The sequence below is a fragment of the Candoia aspera genome, chromosome 1 (assembly GCF_035149785.1).
Source record: "Candoia aspera isolate rCanAsp1 chromosome 1, rCanAsp1.hap2, whole genome shotgun sequence".
Taxonomy (NCBI): domain Eukaryota; kingdom Metazoa; phylum Chordata; class Lepidosauria; order Squamata; family Boidae; genus Candoia; species Candoia aspera.
In genome coordinates, this window is record NC_086153.1 from 338,017,287 (window position 1) to 338,032,243 (window position 14,957).

The following is a 14,957-nucleotide window of genomic DNA, read 5'->3' on the forward strand; positions in this document are numbered from 1 at the left end:
GGCACCCTAGGGATCTGCGAGAGGTTACTAGGGGTTCCCTGGGAGATCACAATTTATTTAAAAGATTATTTCAAATTCGGGCAACGTCACATTAAACAGGTAAGTTTCATTATTTTTAGTTTAGGAACACTCTTAATGCATATATACAGTGGGTATAAAAAGTCTATACACCCCTGTTAAAATGCCAGGTTTTTGAGATGTAAAAAAAATCAGACCAAGATAAAATCACTTCAGAATTTTTTCCACCTTTAATATAACATACAAGCTGTACAATTCAATTGAAAAACAAACTGAAATCTTTTAGGGCGAAAAAATAAAAATAAAAAAAAAACAGAAGAAAAACTTTTTATATCCACTGTACAGGCCTACCCATGAAATGAATGTAATTATTCTGTAACTTCTGGCCTGTATCTGAGCCTGAATGTGCAGGGGTTCCCCGAGGCCTGAAAAATATTTCAAGGGTTCCTCCAGGGTCAAAAAGTTGAGGAAGGCTGATCTAGGTGGCAGATATCCAGAGAAATGTAAAATGGACTTTTCCTAGTGCAGCTGAGGAAAGAGAAAATTTTTATCCCTTCCAGATCGTCTCTGAAAGACAGAGGAATTACGTTAACCTGGAAGGGCGAACTTGCTTCCAGGCGATGCTTTGGAGGGCAAAGACCCACCTCCACACTGTGATGTTGCAACTTTGCAGTGGGCACACACACCAGATGACTCCTGTACCAACAAAGGCTTGCACCAGTCCCCACATGCCTATTGAAAAGCAAAGTTGGCAAGTGGGTGGGTGGCAGCGCCCTCTGAGATGCTCTGTTGCCCCCAGAGCCTCAGTGCTTATTTATTTCTTTGTCAAATTTCTATGGCCACCCATTTCACACACAAGTGACTCAGGGCGGCGTACGAGGCGAAAATCAATTAAAATATACAAAACTATCCCTGTGAAAAACTATAAAAAGCACAGGGCTAAAAAAGGACAAATGTTAGGTGAAGAGCAGAGGTTGATAACGATGGAGCATGTCAGTATCTCACCAGTCCCCTGGGGTCCCCAGGTGTGATGGCGCAACCAGGATTTGAGGGACTTCTGGAAAATCAACAAGGATGAAGCCAGCCTCACTTTGCGGGGAGGATGTCCCATCGAGTGGGGGCCACAGCAGAGAAGGCCCGCTGCCCAGGGCCCGCCAGAGGTGGCTCCCTAGCCGGGGGACCCACAGCATGCCCACTCTGCTGGATCTGGTGGGACAGGCAGACGTGATTGGGGAGAGGTGGTCTCAGGTAACCCGGTCCCCTGCCATGGAGGGCTTCAAAGGTCAAAACCAGCACCTTGAACTGGACCCAGAAACAAACTGGCAACCAATGCAGCTCGCGGAGCAGAGGTATAACGTGAGGTATCACTGCCCATGCTGCATTTTATACCAACTGAAGCTTCCAGATACTCTCTTGAAGGGTCCTTTGCTTCCCAATGTACCCTACAGTGCTGGAATTCCTGCAAATTTCCCACCCAAGTCCTAAGCAGGTCCCATTCTGCTTAGTTTCCAAGCTCAGGTCAGTGTGTGTTTCCTGGAAATACATTAAATGTAAGTATATGCGTGTACAGGTAGTCCTTGACTTATGCCCAAAATAGGGACTGGAAAATTCATCGTGAATTAAGCGAGGCATCATTAAGCGAGGCAGTCATTAAGCGAGGCATCATGTGACTGCATCTGATTTTATAACAGTTTTTGCAACATCATATGGTTAAGCAAATCACACAGTCGTTAAGTGAATCACATTGATTTTGCTTGTTGGAAGCCAGCTGGGAAGGTCACAAATGGTTATCACATGACCACAGGGCCGCTGTGACAATCGTAAGTGTGAGGACCCATTGCAAGTCACTTTTTCCAGCACCATCATAACTTTGAACGGTAAGTAAATGGATGGTTGCAAGTTGGGGACTACCTGTATGGAGAAGGAGAGGGTTGCATTTGTGCATGTATGTTTATATATAAATTCATATGTGTGGCTTCTGTTAAGTGTATTTGATTGATTTGATTATGTCCCATCAGGTTGCTGACTCTTAATGACCACATAGATTTCCTCCTGGACTTCAATGCATTTACAGTACCCTGTGTGTGTGTGTGTGTGTGTGTGTGTAATACAATGCATGTTGATAGTTTCATAACTCACGTTTTGTCAACCAAACACTCTGATCCTCACCATCACCCTGCAAGGTAGATTATAGACTCAAAACGAGAATGGCTATACACACGCAGTGCACTAAACCAGGTCATTTCCTAACCTCCTGGCTGCGTTTGTACAATTCTGTGTGCGTGACATCCATCAGAGGATCATGCAGGGAGCTTCAGGGCTCACTGAAAATCTGGACTGGTATCACCTGAGCATTCAGTGCTGCTTCCACGCTGGCTTCTTGGCCCCTGTCCTGGCGCTGGAGAACGATGCCACTGAAAATTTAGCAAACCCAAGAGGGTTTGGGGGAGAATTAAGCCTGCCTAGGAGACAGACAGTGGTGGAAGTGATTAATATTTTAAAAAGCAAAGCGAAATTGAGTATTAAGGCAAAAACGCGTAATTGAGGGTCTCCGCCGTGGTTTGCTTTTGGCAACCTGTTGGCGAGAGGGGCAAATTCTGAAACACACAGGCAGTGAGCACAGCAGGGATAGGAAAGTGTGTGACTCGCGGTGGGAGCTGGCTGGCGCTCCCTGTCTTACATTCCAAATTCTTGGCAGAAAGGGAGGCCAGGGAACGTGTACAGACAGACACGTACAGGCTGTGGAAAACACACACACACACATACACACACTCACACAGATTTCCTGGAATGGCGGCATGCATCCAGACCTACATAACCAAAGGGGCAGTGGGGGTGTTTGAAAGGACCCCGCGAGTGCCAGGGAGATCAACAGAAGTGGTGTTATTTCAAAGGATCGGCGCAGGGTGCCCCTCGCCTGCTCCCTGCAGGATCCTTTTGAAGGGTCCAGCAAGATGTTGGAATAACTCTCGGTATTCTGACCTTTCATCTCCCCAGCCAAGAAACAGGCAGCCAAAGTTTTCTTTGGTTTCTTTGACAAAGATTCCAGAATGGATTACAAAAACAGCTGCAGAAGCAGAACACGGGGTGGGGGACGGGGGGGTCACAGGGGGACGATTATTAAAATTATACCTTGCCGTTCTGCTTCCACAAGCGCGCTCTGACAATGAAACAAAACAGCCAGCGTCAAACCCGGCAGCAAGATCAAGCTAAGCAGATCAAAATTAAAGTGGATACAAGTCACAGGGATGCACAAGAGAAAGGGCTCGTCCCTGTACCGGCTGGCTGAACTGGTATGCAGTTGCGGGCAGTGGCGAAGATGCTGACCCAGGAGCTTCTCACCCTTGGTTGAACATCCCAGATTCCCTGGGGGTCTTTGGGCCAGGCCCCCCTTCTCAGCTGTAGTGTCAAAGTGGGGTAGTGATCCCACTGTCTAAGCCAGCCTTTCTCCACCTTTTGACCCCGGAGGAACCCTTGAAATATTGCCCAGGCCTCGGGGAACCCCTGCACATTCAGGGTCAAATAGAGGCCAGAAGTTACAAAATCAAGCAATCAATCAATCCTTGGACTCCCGATATCTCTGAATTACAGGTGGAGACTTTGGTGAACAGCACCTTTGCACATTAAGAGGGCACCTCCTGTGATTCTTTTTATTGTTATTCTATTTGTTGCATGGGTAGGCATGCATAGGTGCATTAACAGTTTTCTTAGACTAAAAATAAGGAATGAAACTTACCTTTTTAAGGTGAAGTGGCCCGAATTTGAAATAAATTTTTAAATGAATTGTGATCTCCCAGGGACCTCTCGTGGAACCCGAGGGTGCCACGCAACCCCAGTTGAGAAACCCCGGTCTAAGCCCACCCTATCTCATAGAGTTGTTGCTTGACCTGGGGAAAAATAGGAGGGGTCGGCCCTGTGTATGCCACACTGGGTTCCTGCGGGAAAGGTGAGTTATAAATTTAACAAATAAATAAAACCTTAAAAGAGCTCCTCCTGCTGATCTGAGGAACTAGGGTGGCTCAAAGGGGTGGAATCAGCCCTGAGTACAACCTGGCCCTTTAAAGTTCAATGTCATCAATTTATATTGTGCTCAGCAGCAAAGCCCTTTCGTGAAGGGCATCCTGTAATCCTTGCCATCCTTTGCATTTTGCACCGACTGCAATTCCTGGGGACTTTCTAAGGGCAGGCCTGGTCCTTAGTCCTGCCGTAATCCAAACGGTGTGAATAATGGTTGCCAAATTTGACCAGCTCAAGAATGTACTTATTTATGTATTTATCAAATTTTATCACCACCCATCTCCCTCCCAAGGAGGGACTCTGGGTGGTTTACAATAAAAAGAATCACAGGAGGTGCCCTCTTAATGTGCAAAGGTGCTGTTCACCAAAGTCTCCACCTGTAATTCAGAGATATCGGGAGTCCAAGGATTGATCGATTGCTTGATTATGTGCCATCCAGTTGGTGTGGACTCTTAGCAATCACACAGATTTTTTTCAAGGAGAGTCTGTCCTTTTTTTTTTTTTAATAGTAAATTTTACTAGGTTTCAAGAGAGGAATAAAAACTACAAAACAACAAACTACAAAGAAAGGAAATAACTTAAAAAGTGCAGAAACACAAGAGAAAAATTTTTCAAATCTACAAAAAGATGTGGCTTCCAACTTTTAACAGCAAGGATATACAAAAACTTTCCATAATCGATCTCTTACTCTGTATTAAACGAAAGCACCACATGATTTCTGTAAGTCATTCCCCTTTAACACAGAATAAAAATCACTAAGTACAGTTACTCCTCCTCATATTAAAATAAAGGGGGAAAAAGTTCATATAAACCTCCTAAACATCTTTCTCCCCTCCAAAAGATAAAAATATTTAATTATTCCCTTCCTACCACTATTCTATAAAAGGAGGGTCTGTCCTTAACGTGCTCTTTGGATCTTGCAATGGGGCACCCATCGCCACTATAACTGAGAATCACCCCCTTTCTGACGGTCATCTCTTCTCTTTCCTTGCATCTTTCCCAGCATTATGAATTTCTCAAGGGAGCTGGGTTTCCATATTGATTGATTACATGCATCAAGTCGTCGTCAACCACAAAGATAGATGTTCACCATGACGATCTGTCCCCAAGCTGGTCCTCCAGGTCTTCCAAGGGTGTGCCCATCACCACAGTCCATAAGTGAGTCCATCCGTCCACCCACGGCTGGTTCACCGACAGCAAGCCTCTAAAGAGGCAAATCGAACCAACTTGAGGTGGGCTTGAGGAGTTGAGTGACCTTTGAAATTAAAGCCAGAAGAAGGAACAACGTGAGGATCATAGAAGCACCCAGCCACCTCCGCGCCGTAATTGTTTACAGCGGTTTCTCAACCTCAGCAACTTTAAGACGTGTGGACTTCAACTCCCAGAATCCCCCAGCCAGCATAGCCCGTCTTAAAGTTGCAAAGGTTGAGAAACACTGGTTTAGGGGTTTGCCCATTGATCAAAAGAAAACTAAGTATCATTAAATATGGCCCCGTTGTGTAAATACAGCCCACTTTGCTTTGAACTGGTTGAGAAACCCTGGTTTACAGGATCTGATAAACCACGATATGGTTGCTACACCACCCAGGAGCTGGTTTCAGGTCCTCCTGTGGCCCTTCTTTGCCTCGATGGCACCTGACCTCTGCTTTTATTCTTATTATTATTACCACCCAGAGTTTTCTAATACGAGACGGGCAGTAAAGAAATATGACAAATAAATAGATAAATCTTATATGGATTGACATAGCCGCCTTCACAACTCAAGCACAAGCTGAAACACCCAACGGAACAAGAATAAATAAGAGCATAAAACAACCGTACAATAATCATTGTTGGTGTTTGGAGATTTCTTCATCCTGGAGCAGCTGCTTTGTATAGCAAATACAGACATGTTTGCCTTCTGCGGCAGAAAAGCATATTTTGGCCGCTTCAACTCTTTCCACTTACGGCCTGGATTCCTACAACAAAATGGAGTTGGTCTAACCCAGGGTTTCTCAACCTTGGCAACTTTAAGATGGGTGGACTTCAACTCCCAGAATTCCCCAGCCAACCCTGCCTTGAAGTCCTCCCATCTTAAAGTTGTCACGGTTGAGAAACCCTGGTCTAAACAACGTCAAAGAAGTCAAGATGGCAGCCGTAAATGTGATCAAAATTCCACTGCAATGCACATTAAAAAGGGCAGGGCTTTGTTCGTATGGCTGTGGCCCCCATCTTGACTTTTTTGACCCCCCAACACCCCTGAAACAAACCCACAGCATAGCTTTCCCCTGAGCATGCTTTCAGGCGGAAAAATGGTTTTTAAAATCAACAGCTAATTTTAACTTCATGGCTAAGCAACTGTTTTGCTTATTATCACCATCGTTATTATTTTTGCAATAGCAACAGGAAAATAAGTCAAGTTTTTAATGGTAATGCTGTTACTATAATGAGAGACTTTTTTAAAATAAAAGTTGAGAAATACAATCTCAGGAGAACAAAACTGAATAAACTCCATCATACTTTTAACAGTTCAAACGGTGCTAATGCCGGTCTTAATTTTGGATAATAAGTCGATGCCAAAGCTGACGCTTGTGGTTTCTTTTTTCCAGCCAAGTTGGTCTTTTTTTGTGTCAAGTAAAATGGAATTATTTATTCATCACATTGTTCTCCTTGTGCCCTGCAGCCAAAAAAGACATTCAGAACAGCTTACCAAGATCATCCGCAAAGAAGCGTCTGTTTGCCTGCTTGCAATCTAAAAGGCACCACAGAAAAGAAAAAGGCGGGAGGAGGGAAGAGGAAAAAAGCAAGCTTAGGTTCAGTTCATTCCTTTTTTAAAAGAATAAAGAGCTGGAAGGGAAACAATGCTGCCCCCCCACTCTTTTCATTGAAGCCTGATCGTGACACCGCATTTGCAGGGAGAACTGCAAGGGGGATAAAAAAAAAGTCAATTGTGTGATCGAAGCCCACCTCTTTTTTTACACGTGTGGCACAGGCAAAGCATGTAAAAAAGGGGCAGAGCTTTGATTACATGGTGACAGCGGCCACCTTGGTTTTGTTGACTGTCCCCCACACACCCAGCAGACAGCCCCGCATTGACAGCATCGATTCACTTCTAAATTGCTCTAAGCGTATCGGACTGAGAAACGATCCTTTCTGCTCTTGTGCACCCATCTGCCAGTGCACACTTGTTCAAGCCGGTTCTTCTCCTGTGCTCATCCTGGCTTAACTCTGAACTGAGCAAAGAAAATCCTATTTGGATTTACAGCACACTGGCAACCACATCGAAGGTATTCAGTCCAGACTGCAGGCTACCCCATCTTCGCCTGGGACCAGGCCCTTCTCATCCTGAACCTTGCAGCAGATAAATGACAGTGCTCATTGGCAACATCTAACTGGCTTTGACCAGGCTTGAAAAACAAATGAGGAAAAATGAGGAATATTTTTTTTTGGCTCTTTGCACTTTTTCTCTTTCTCTTTCTTTCTTTAGATTTGTCTTTTACCTATGGGAAAATTCTCAATTAAAAAAGTAATTTAAAAAAAAGAACGAGGAAGACAACTGGGTAGTGCATGAAAAGGAGACCACAAGGAAATCTCGGGGCTGTAGCTTAGATGGAAAATTCCAAAACCACCCCAGAAGGCAAATGAGAAAATGAATGCTTAGCAAGACCACTACAGGAATATGTTCTTAAATTTAAGCCCCCGAAGCAGAGCGTGACTTGAAGAATTTACCTTTATTCAGCCTCCCATCTTGTTGGCTCTTAGTTATGCCAAAATAATAAGACACTCAAGGATATTAACAGAACCAGAGATACCCCGCAATGCTCTTGGCATTGCAGCATCCAAAATCAACCATGGGTGAGCGCAGGGAGTAGGTCAAAAGAGTCAAGATGGTGGCCACAACCATGCAAAGCCCCACCCCTTTCTTCCAGGCTTCAGTCAAATGGTTGGGGCCGCCATCATGACTTTTTTTAGTCCCTCCCTGCCGACACAGCTGGTTCTAACAATCATACAATGCAGAGACAAGGGTTAAGGGCTGATTCCTGCTCCAGCTTGAAGAATCTCTCTGGAAAATGCCTGAATTTCTCCTTTCTCTTCCTGCTGCGAACCTGCATGCTGAGGTTGGATCTGCAAGCTGCAGGAGGGGCAGGAGACAGGCTGGATCTGGGACAAAACCCCACAATGTAGCAATTGCTCCAAAAACGTATTTGACCATGATCCTGAAATTAAATGACAATGGCCACTAGAGGGCAATATGCCCATATACCTTTAAATTGCATTGGCAAAGGATCAGCATTTGAAAAAAAAATCTGGAAAACACTTTCCACATTCCATCTGTCTGTGTGTGTGTTTGTGTGTGTGTGTGTTTCTTGTAAATCAAATGGAGACTTTTCTCCAGAAGTTCTTTGAACCGGAAACCCAGATTCTTTGCCTGACAATACAGACGAAGAAGCTTCTGGCTGTATTCCCGTAACGTGCTTAGCCGTTGTTACTGAATTATTCTACCATTTCCTGGCTTTGCATAAGACATCAAATTAAACAAAGGCCTCGATTCACACACTTCCCTTAACCCAAGTTAAGAAAACAACACATCCATATTCACACAGAATACTACGCCCAACCAAATAAACCTGCAATCTATCATCTATCTATCTGTCTGTCTGTCTGTCTGTCTGTCTGTCTGTCAAATTTGTCACCGCCCATCTCCTCCAGAGGGACTCTGGTGTGGGTATCAAAGTGTGCAAAGCCAACAGCTGCTTTGCACACCACATGCAGAACCACCGACTAGCCAACTTCTCAGTGGGTTGTGCGAATGCAACCAATAATTATTTAGAACCTGGTCCTCTGCAGAATCTTATTTCCTGCAATATATTCCAGGAGTGAAGGGTTCAGAATACACTGGTGAATTTTTTTGGTGGTGGGGGAGAGAGATCAAGTGACCAATTTTCAGCAATACACTTTCCAATAAGGGCACCTGCAGGATATGGTCAAAAAAGTCAAGATGGTGGCCACGATGGCGCAATTGAAGCCTTGCCCGTATATGGGCATTGCACATGTGAAGCTTTGGTGGCACTGTGACTGCCATCTTGACCTTTTTACCACTCCCTGCAGATACCCCTGTTTTCCCATGTCAGTTTCAACCTGTTATAACTATTAGTCAGCATTTTTCCATATTTTTTTATTCCCCCGCCCCCCACATTCCCCACAAATAACCTTCCTGAAGGTTTAAGATGCTTATTTTGGCATCTGAAGCAAAACCAACTTCCCCACATCGCCGGGGTTTATTTCATGTCTGGGTACCCTCCCCACAACCTTCAGAAGTTCAGACAAAATTGGAGTAAAATGAAAGCGCATGAAAAACGCGGAGACAGAAGATTCTCGGCACCTGGCAGGTTCAAAGTCTCCCTGGGGTTCCCTCTTCCCGAACCCTTGGCAGATGCCAAGGTTCAGGAGCTCTAGAGAAACCCAGGTGTTGATAGTGGCTTTGCCATTTCCCCCAATGCTGCAGTCCTGGCATGTCCCAGGGGCATTGTGGGAAATTAGATCACCCAGCTCAGGCTTCTGCTGGTTAAAGCCAACTTTCAACTTGGATGCTGCAACCGTCATAAATACATGTCAGTTGCCAAGCCCCTGAATTTTGATCACATGACTGCAGGGACGCTGCGACAGTCATAAGTGCGAGGACCAGTCGTGAGTCACTTTTTTCAGCACTGTCGTAACTTTGAACGGTTGCTAAACAGATGGTTGTACGTCGAGAACTACCTGTAATTGGAATGTCTGCTCTCCTTACTCTGGTGGCTTTCAGCCTGGACCCTTTTCTTTTGTGCCTGAGGCCACGCTCCTTTTTATTCTGTTATATGTTACTTTTGAGCATCCTTAATATTTTGCTATCACGAGCTCCTCCGAACTTCTGACCTGTGTTGGTGCAGGGAAATTTCAGAAACAAATAAAATTGAAGATTGGTTTAATCCTTCTCCAGAAGAACCAACCTTATGCAGAAGTTGAGATTTATTCCAAATGGGGTTTGAAAATGGACCGCGGTGGCATTTCAGGTTTAGAATCCTCAGGGTTGCAGTACTGTAAAAACCTAAAGGAATATGCCCTCTTTCAGGATATTCCATTACATTCCAATCCTTCCCACCCAGTTTCCCGTTCCCACCCCAGGGTGAGATTCTGTGTCCAATCCACATGCCCAGAGGGCTAAAAAGGAGTTAATTTTTCCATAAAGATTTTTCTTTTTGTGCAAAACTTAGGAATCCGCATCTCCTCTCTTCAGCATGCCATTTTTAGCCTCCTAAAGATCGACAGATGCAGAATTGAACCTCCACAGGGACCAGCAGAAATCCACAGCTGATTCCAGCCACAGGGTTGTTAGCTGAAAAATTCACCCAGGTTAACACACGAAAGCAACTGATTGGCCCTTCACTGGCCTATTTAAGGATTATATTTATTACATTTGTATCCTGCCTGTTGTTCAGGAGCTCCAAGCAGCATGCACATTCTTTTCTCCGATTTTTCTCGTAACAATGGTCCTGTGAGGTAGGCTGGGCTGAGAGGGAGGGACTGGCCCGGAGTCAGCCAATGAGCTTCTGTGACTGAGGCAGGACTAGAACCCAGGTCTCCCCACTCCTGGTCCAGCCACTACCCCACTACACCTGATTGGTTCTTGGGCTGAGGGGGCAGGACTGGCCCAAAGTCAGCCAATGAGCTTCTGTGGCTGGGGGGTGTGAACCTTAGTCTCCCCCACAGTGTTTCTCAACCTTGGCCACTTTTAAGACTGTGGACTTCAACTCCCAGAATTCCCCAGCCAGCCATGCTGTCTGGGGAATTCTGGGAGTTGAAGTCCACATACCTTCAAGTGGCCCAGGCTGAGAAACACTGCTCCCCAGTGCCAGCAACATTTCCACCACTAGACCACGTTGGTGCTCCACAACTGGGCACCCTCTTTGCTCCCAAGGTAAGCTGAAGAACTTGGGGAAAACCATTTCCTCCTGTCCCTGTTCAGCCTTTATCTGAATTTTATTTCTCCCCTTCCTGTTTTTAATCTGGCCCACACCTAACCTCCTTTGCGCTCCAGGAAGCAGATTGAAAAAAATCAGTTCTGACATATGATGGGGAGAAAAAAAAAGGGTGGGGGAGAATTACCCCTGTTGCTAGTGGGGGACCCTGGAAACCACCATCTTGCCAGGGGTCACCAAATTGCTGCTGGGCACCCATTGCTAAATGACAGCCAGCGTACCTCTTCCAGCAGAAAAGCACCCAGGATTTACAGGTCTGATTCCTGATCTGTAAAAAGGGGGTAGGGCAGGACAATCAATTCATACCCCAAAGAGTTAAGCAAGGGGTAGGCAGCAAGAGAAAGATGGGTCCTCTCATCTGCTCTTGCCCACAATATCAGTCAAAGCCTCCACTTTCAGAAGCAATCAACCTTATTCCCAGGGTCAGAGAATGAGAGAGGGCTGGCACCCTCATGTTTGGGCAATGATATACAGGTAGTCCTCATTTAACGACCACAATTGGGACCCGAATCTCGGTTGCTCATCGAGGCGGTTGTTAAGTGAATCCAACCCAGTTTTATGATCTTTTTTGTGGCAGCCGTTAAATGAATCACTGTGACTGTTAAGCGAGCCATGTGGTCGTTAAGTGAATCACGCAGTTCCCCATTGATTTTGCTTGCGGGAAGCTGGCTGGGAAGGTCAAAAATGATGATCACATGACCATGGGATGCTGCAATGGTCATAAATGCGAACCAGTTGCCAAGTGCCCAAATCATGATCATGTGACTGGGGGGAATGCTGCGATGGTCATAAGGGCGAGGACTGGTGACAAGCCAGTTTTCCCAGCATTGTCGTAAGTCCGAACCATTGCTAAACGAATGGTTGTTAAGCGAGGGCTACCTGTAAAGCAGAGCTCCGGTGAGTCAGACCTGTCATTGGCTTCCCATAAGGATCGGTCCAAGGCTGTCAGATTTTCAGGTAGCTTGCTGTAATATTCGTCATTCAGAAGTAGAGTGCCCCTGCTTATGGAGGCTCTACCTATCTTTGAGAACACAAGAAGAGCTCTGTTGGATCCCAGAGAAAAGAAGTGCAAACAGGCAGAAAACATCTGGTAAAGCATTTCTAACTGCAATTTTGAGGGTTTTTAAAAAAAAAAAATACAATAAAGCATGCTGGCTGGGGAATTCTGGGAGTTGAAGTCCACATACCTTAAAGTTGCTAAGGTTGAGAAACACTGTTCCCATGAGTCGTCCTTCTTTTAAAGGGTTACAAAAATCCCAGTCTTCTAATACTTCCAGGGTTAGCCAATTATTGTCTCCAATCCTTTAGCAGTTAAGCTGTTCCTACCCACACACTTGGCGGATTAAAATTTCCTCCTCCAGCCCTTTTAAGGTTTAATTCCCCCCCCTCCCTCTGAGTTGGGAAAGAGCAATGCTCCCCCCTTTTCAAGCTCCACATGGGCTCCAGATCCCCCCAGGGTTAAATCAATTCTCTCCCACCCTCTTTTTTTCCATTCCCAGCTTCAGCCTTCCAGACCTTAATCCAATTTTCTTCTCCCGTCCCATTAAATCAATGCACTGAATGCACTAGTCCTTTTGAGGCTCCAAATCCTCCCCCCTCCCCCCAGTTATTTGGAGCCTTAAAATTTAAAGGGTTCAACCCATTCACCCAGCTCTTGGCTGTTCACAAGATACGCCCAAAGTCACTGGCCTTATAAATCTAAATTACAAATAAATAAGATAAATCAGCGAACAAATAAATCAATGCTCATCAGGGTTTAGCTCAACGGGGTGGGCTCACCCCAATTTTCTGCATTCAACTCATCACCCTCAGCTGTAAATTGACCATATGAGGTCAGTTTACAGAACCGCACCCAAGCTGCGGTTTGCTGAACGCACCTAGGGATTGCAATCAGATTTCGCCCCGCATGGCATATAAACCCAGTGAGTGTACCAATTTGATTGAGTGAGGCTGGAGAGCTAAGAAAAGTAGGTCACTTGAGTGAACCATGGTTAGCCACTGACAAGCAAGTTCAATGGGCAAAGTTGGCTTTTCCTGCTATTGAGGGGCAAACAATCCACAATTCCAGGGTCAAATACCCCCCTCCCTTAAATGGAGTCCTTCCAGATGATGATGCTGATCTGACACTTTTGAGGTTTCCAAAGAGGCAAATTCTCGAATATATGGGGGTAACCAGGGTTAGGCTGTATGACTGAATGCTGCTGAAATGCAAGGAGAGGGTCTTTCAAGCTCTGACCCCTGGGATGTCCCCATGGGGTTTGCTTGGCAAGGAAAGCCACATGGTTTCCTCACACACACACACACACACACCCGCCTCTCCCTTGCTGGGTCGTTTATTTTATTTAGGCACCGTTCAATTTTATATAGCCGATGACTCTGGGCGGCTTCCAAGCCCTTGCAACAAAAATAAAAAACGGCCAAATAAATAAATAAATAAACAAATAAGGCAACCATTTAAAAACAAGGGCGGGGGGGAATAAACAATATTAAAAGCCTAGAAAAAACATCACACTCAGTTTGTCTGGCTTGCCAGCCTAGCCTACCCCCTGGTTGCCCATCCACGGACTCGCCAGCCCCACTTTTTTTCCCCAGGCTTGCCACGTGCTGCTACTTCCGACAGGAAATCAGATTTCCATTTTCCCCCTCCCCACGCCTTCTAGCCTCTAAACCGGTGTTTCTCAACCTTGGCAACTTTAAGACGTGTGGACTTCAACTCCCAGAATTCCCCAGCCATCTAACCGCAATTTTGAGGGTTTTTTTTAAAAAAAAAATACAATAAAGCATAGCTGGCTGGGGAATTCTGGGAGTTGAAGTCCACACGTCTTAAAGTTGCCAAGGTTGAGAAACACGGCTCTAATAAATCTGACATCCCACCCCATCTTTTGCCCCCGCCTTGATCTTTGCATCCATTGCTTCTTTTCTCCCCCCGGACCCTTCATCCGGCCGATCTTTGAAGGGCTCAGCTCGCCTATCTTCTCCTCGGCTCTCCTGCCCTTGAAGGATCCCTCCGCCTCGCCCGGTCTGTGCTTTTTTACAGAACGAACTTTCCTCGGCCCTTACCCCAGTTTTTTTTTCCCCCTCTTCTCCCCACCCCAGTCCTTTATCAACCTCGCCCAGCCCTTTGAAAACTCACTCCAGCGTCCCCCGCCCGGCCGCCTCTTCCTTTCCCCTTTCCCCCTCTTCCCTCGCTCCTGTTTAGGGTTTAAAAATCGCTTCCCTAAAATCCAGATTTTTGCAGAGTTTCAGCCCAGCTTCACGCCCCCCACCCCTTTTTGTTTCTCCTCGTGGCTTTCCGGCCCTTAAGGGGTTAACAACACCCCCCCCCCAGCTAAGGTTAAGCCCAAAGGTCCTGATCTTACAGGGTTAAAACAAATCTTCTCCCTTCCCCCCCTTTTTTTCCCTCCCCACTCCTCGCAGCTTTTCCGTCCTGAAAGGGTTAACCCGTTTCTTCTCTCCCGGCCCTTTTAAGGGTTAAACCCATTTTCGTCCTGGCCGGCACTTCGAGGGTTAACCAAAAAAAAAAGAAGCAGAGAGAGAGAATGAGCGCGCGCTCCCCCTCCCTCCTCCCCTCTGGGCTACCTCGCGTTCTACAGATTGACACATTTTCTACGGGAAACCGCTCCGGACCAATCAGGCGCGTCCTCGCTCTTGCGGCTGGCTCCCCACGTGGGCCGCGAGCGCCTTCTTTCTTTCTTTCTTCTCTTCCCTTCCCTTTCTTCTCCTCTCCCCTCCCCGCCGCTCTGTCGGCTCCGCTCTCTGATTGGCTGCGGCGCGTTCGGCGGCGGCGAAAGAGAAGGCGGCAGGCCCCACGTGGAGCCGGCGGGCGTTCATTGATCGCTGCTCCCCCGCAAGGCTGCCGCGGGGAGGGAAGGGGAGAAAGCGGGCGGGAGAGGAGAGAAGAGGAAGAAGGGGCGGCGGGGGGGGGTC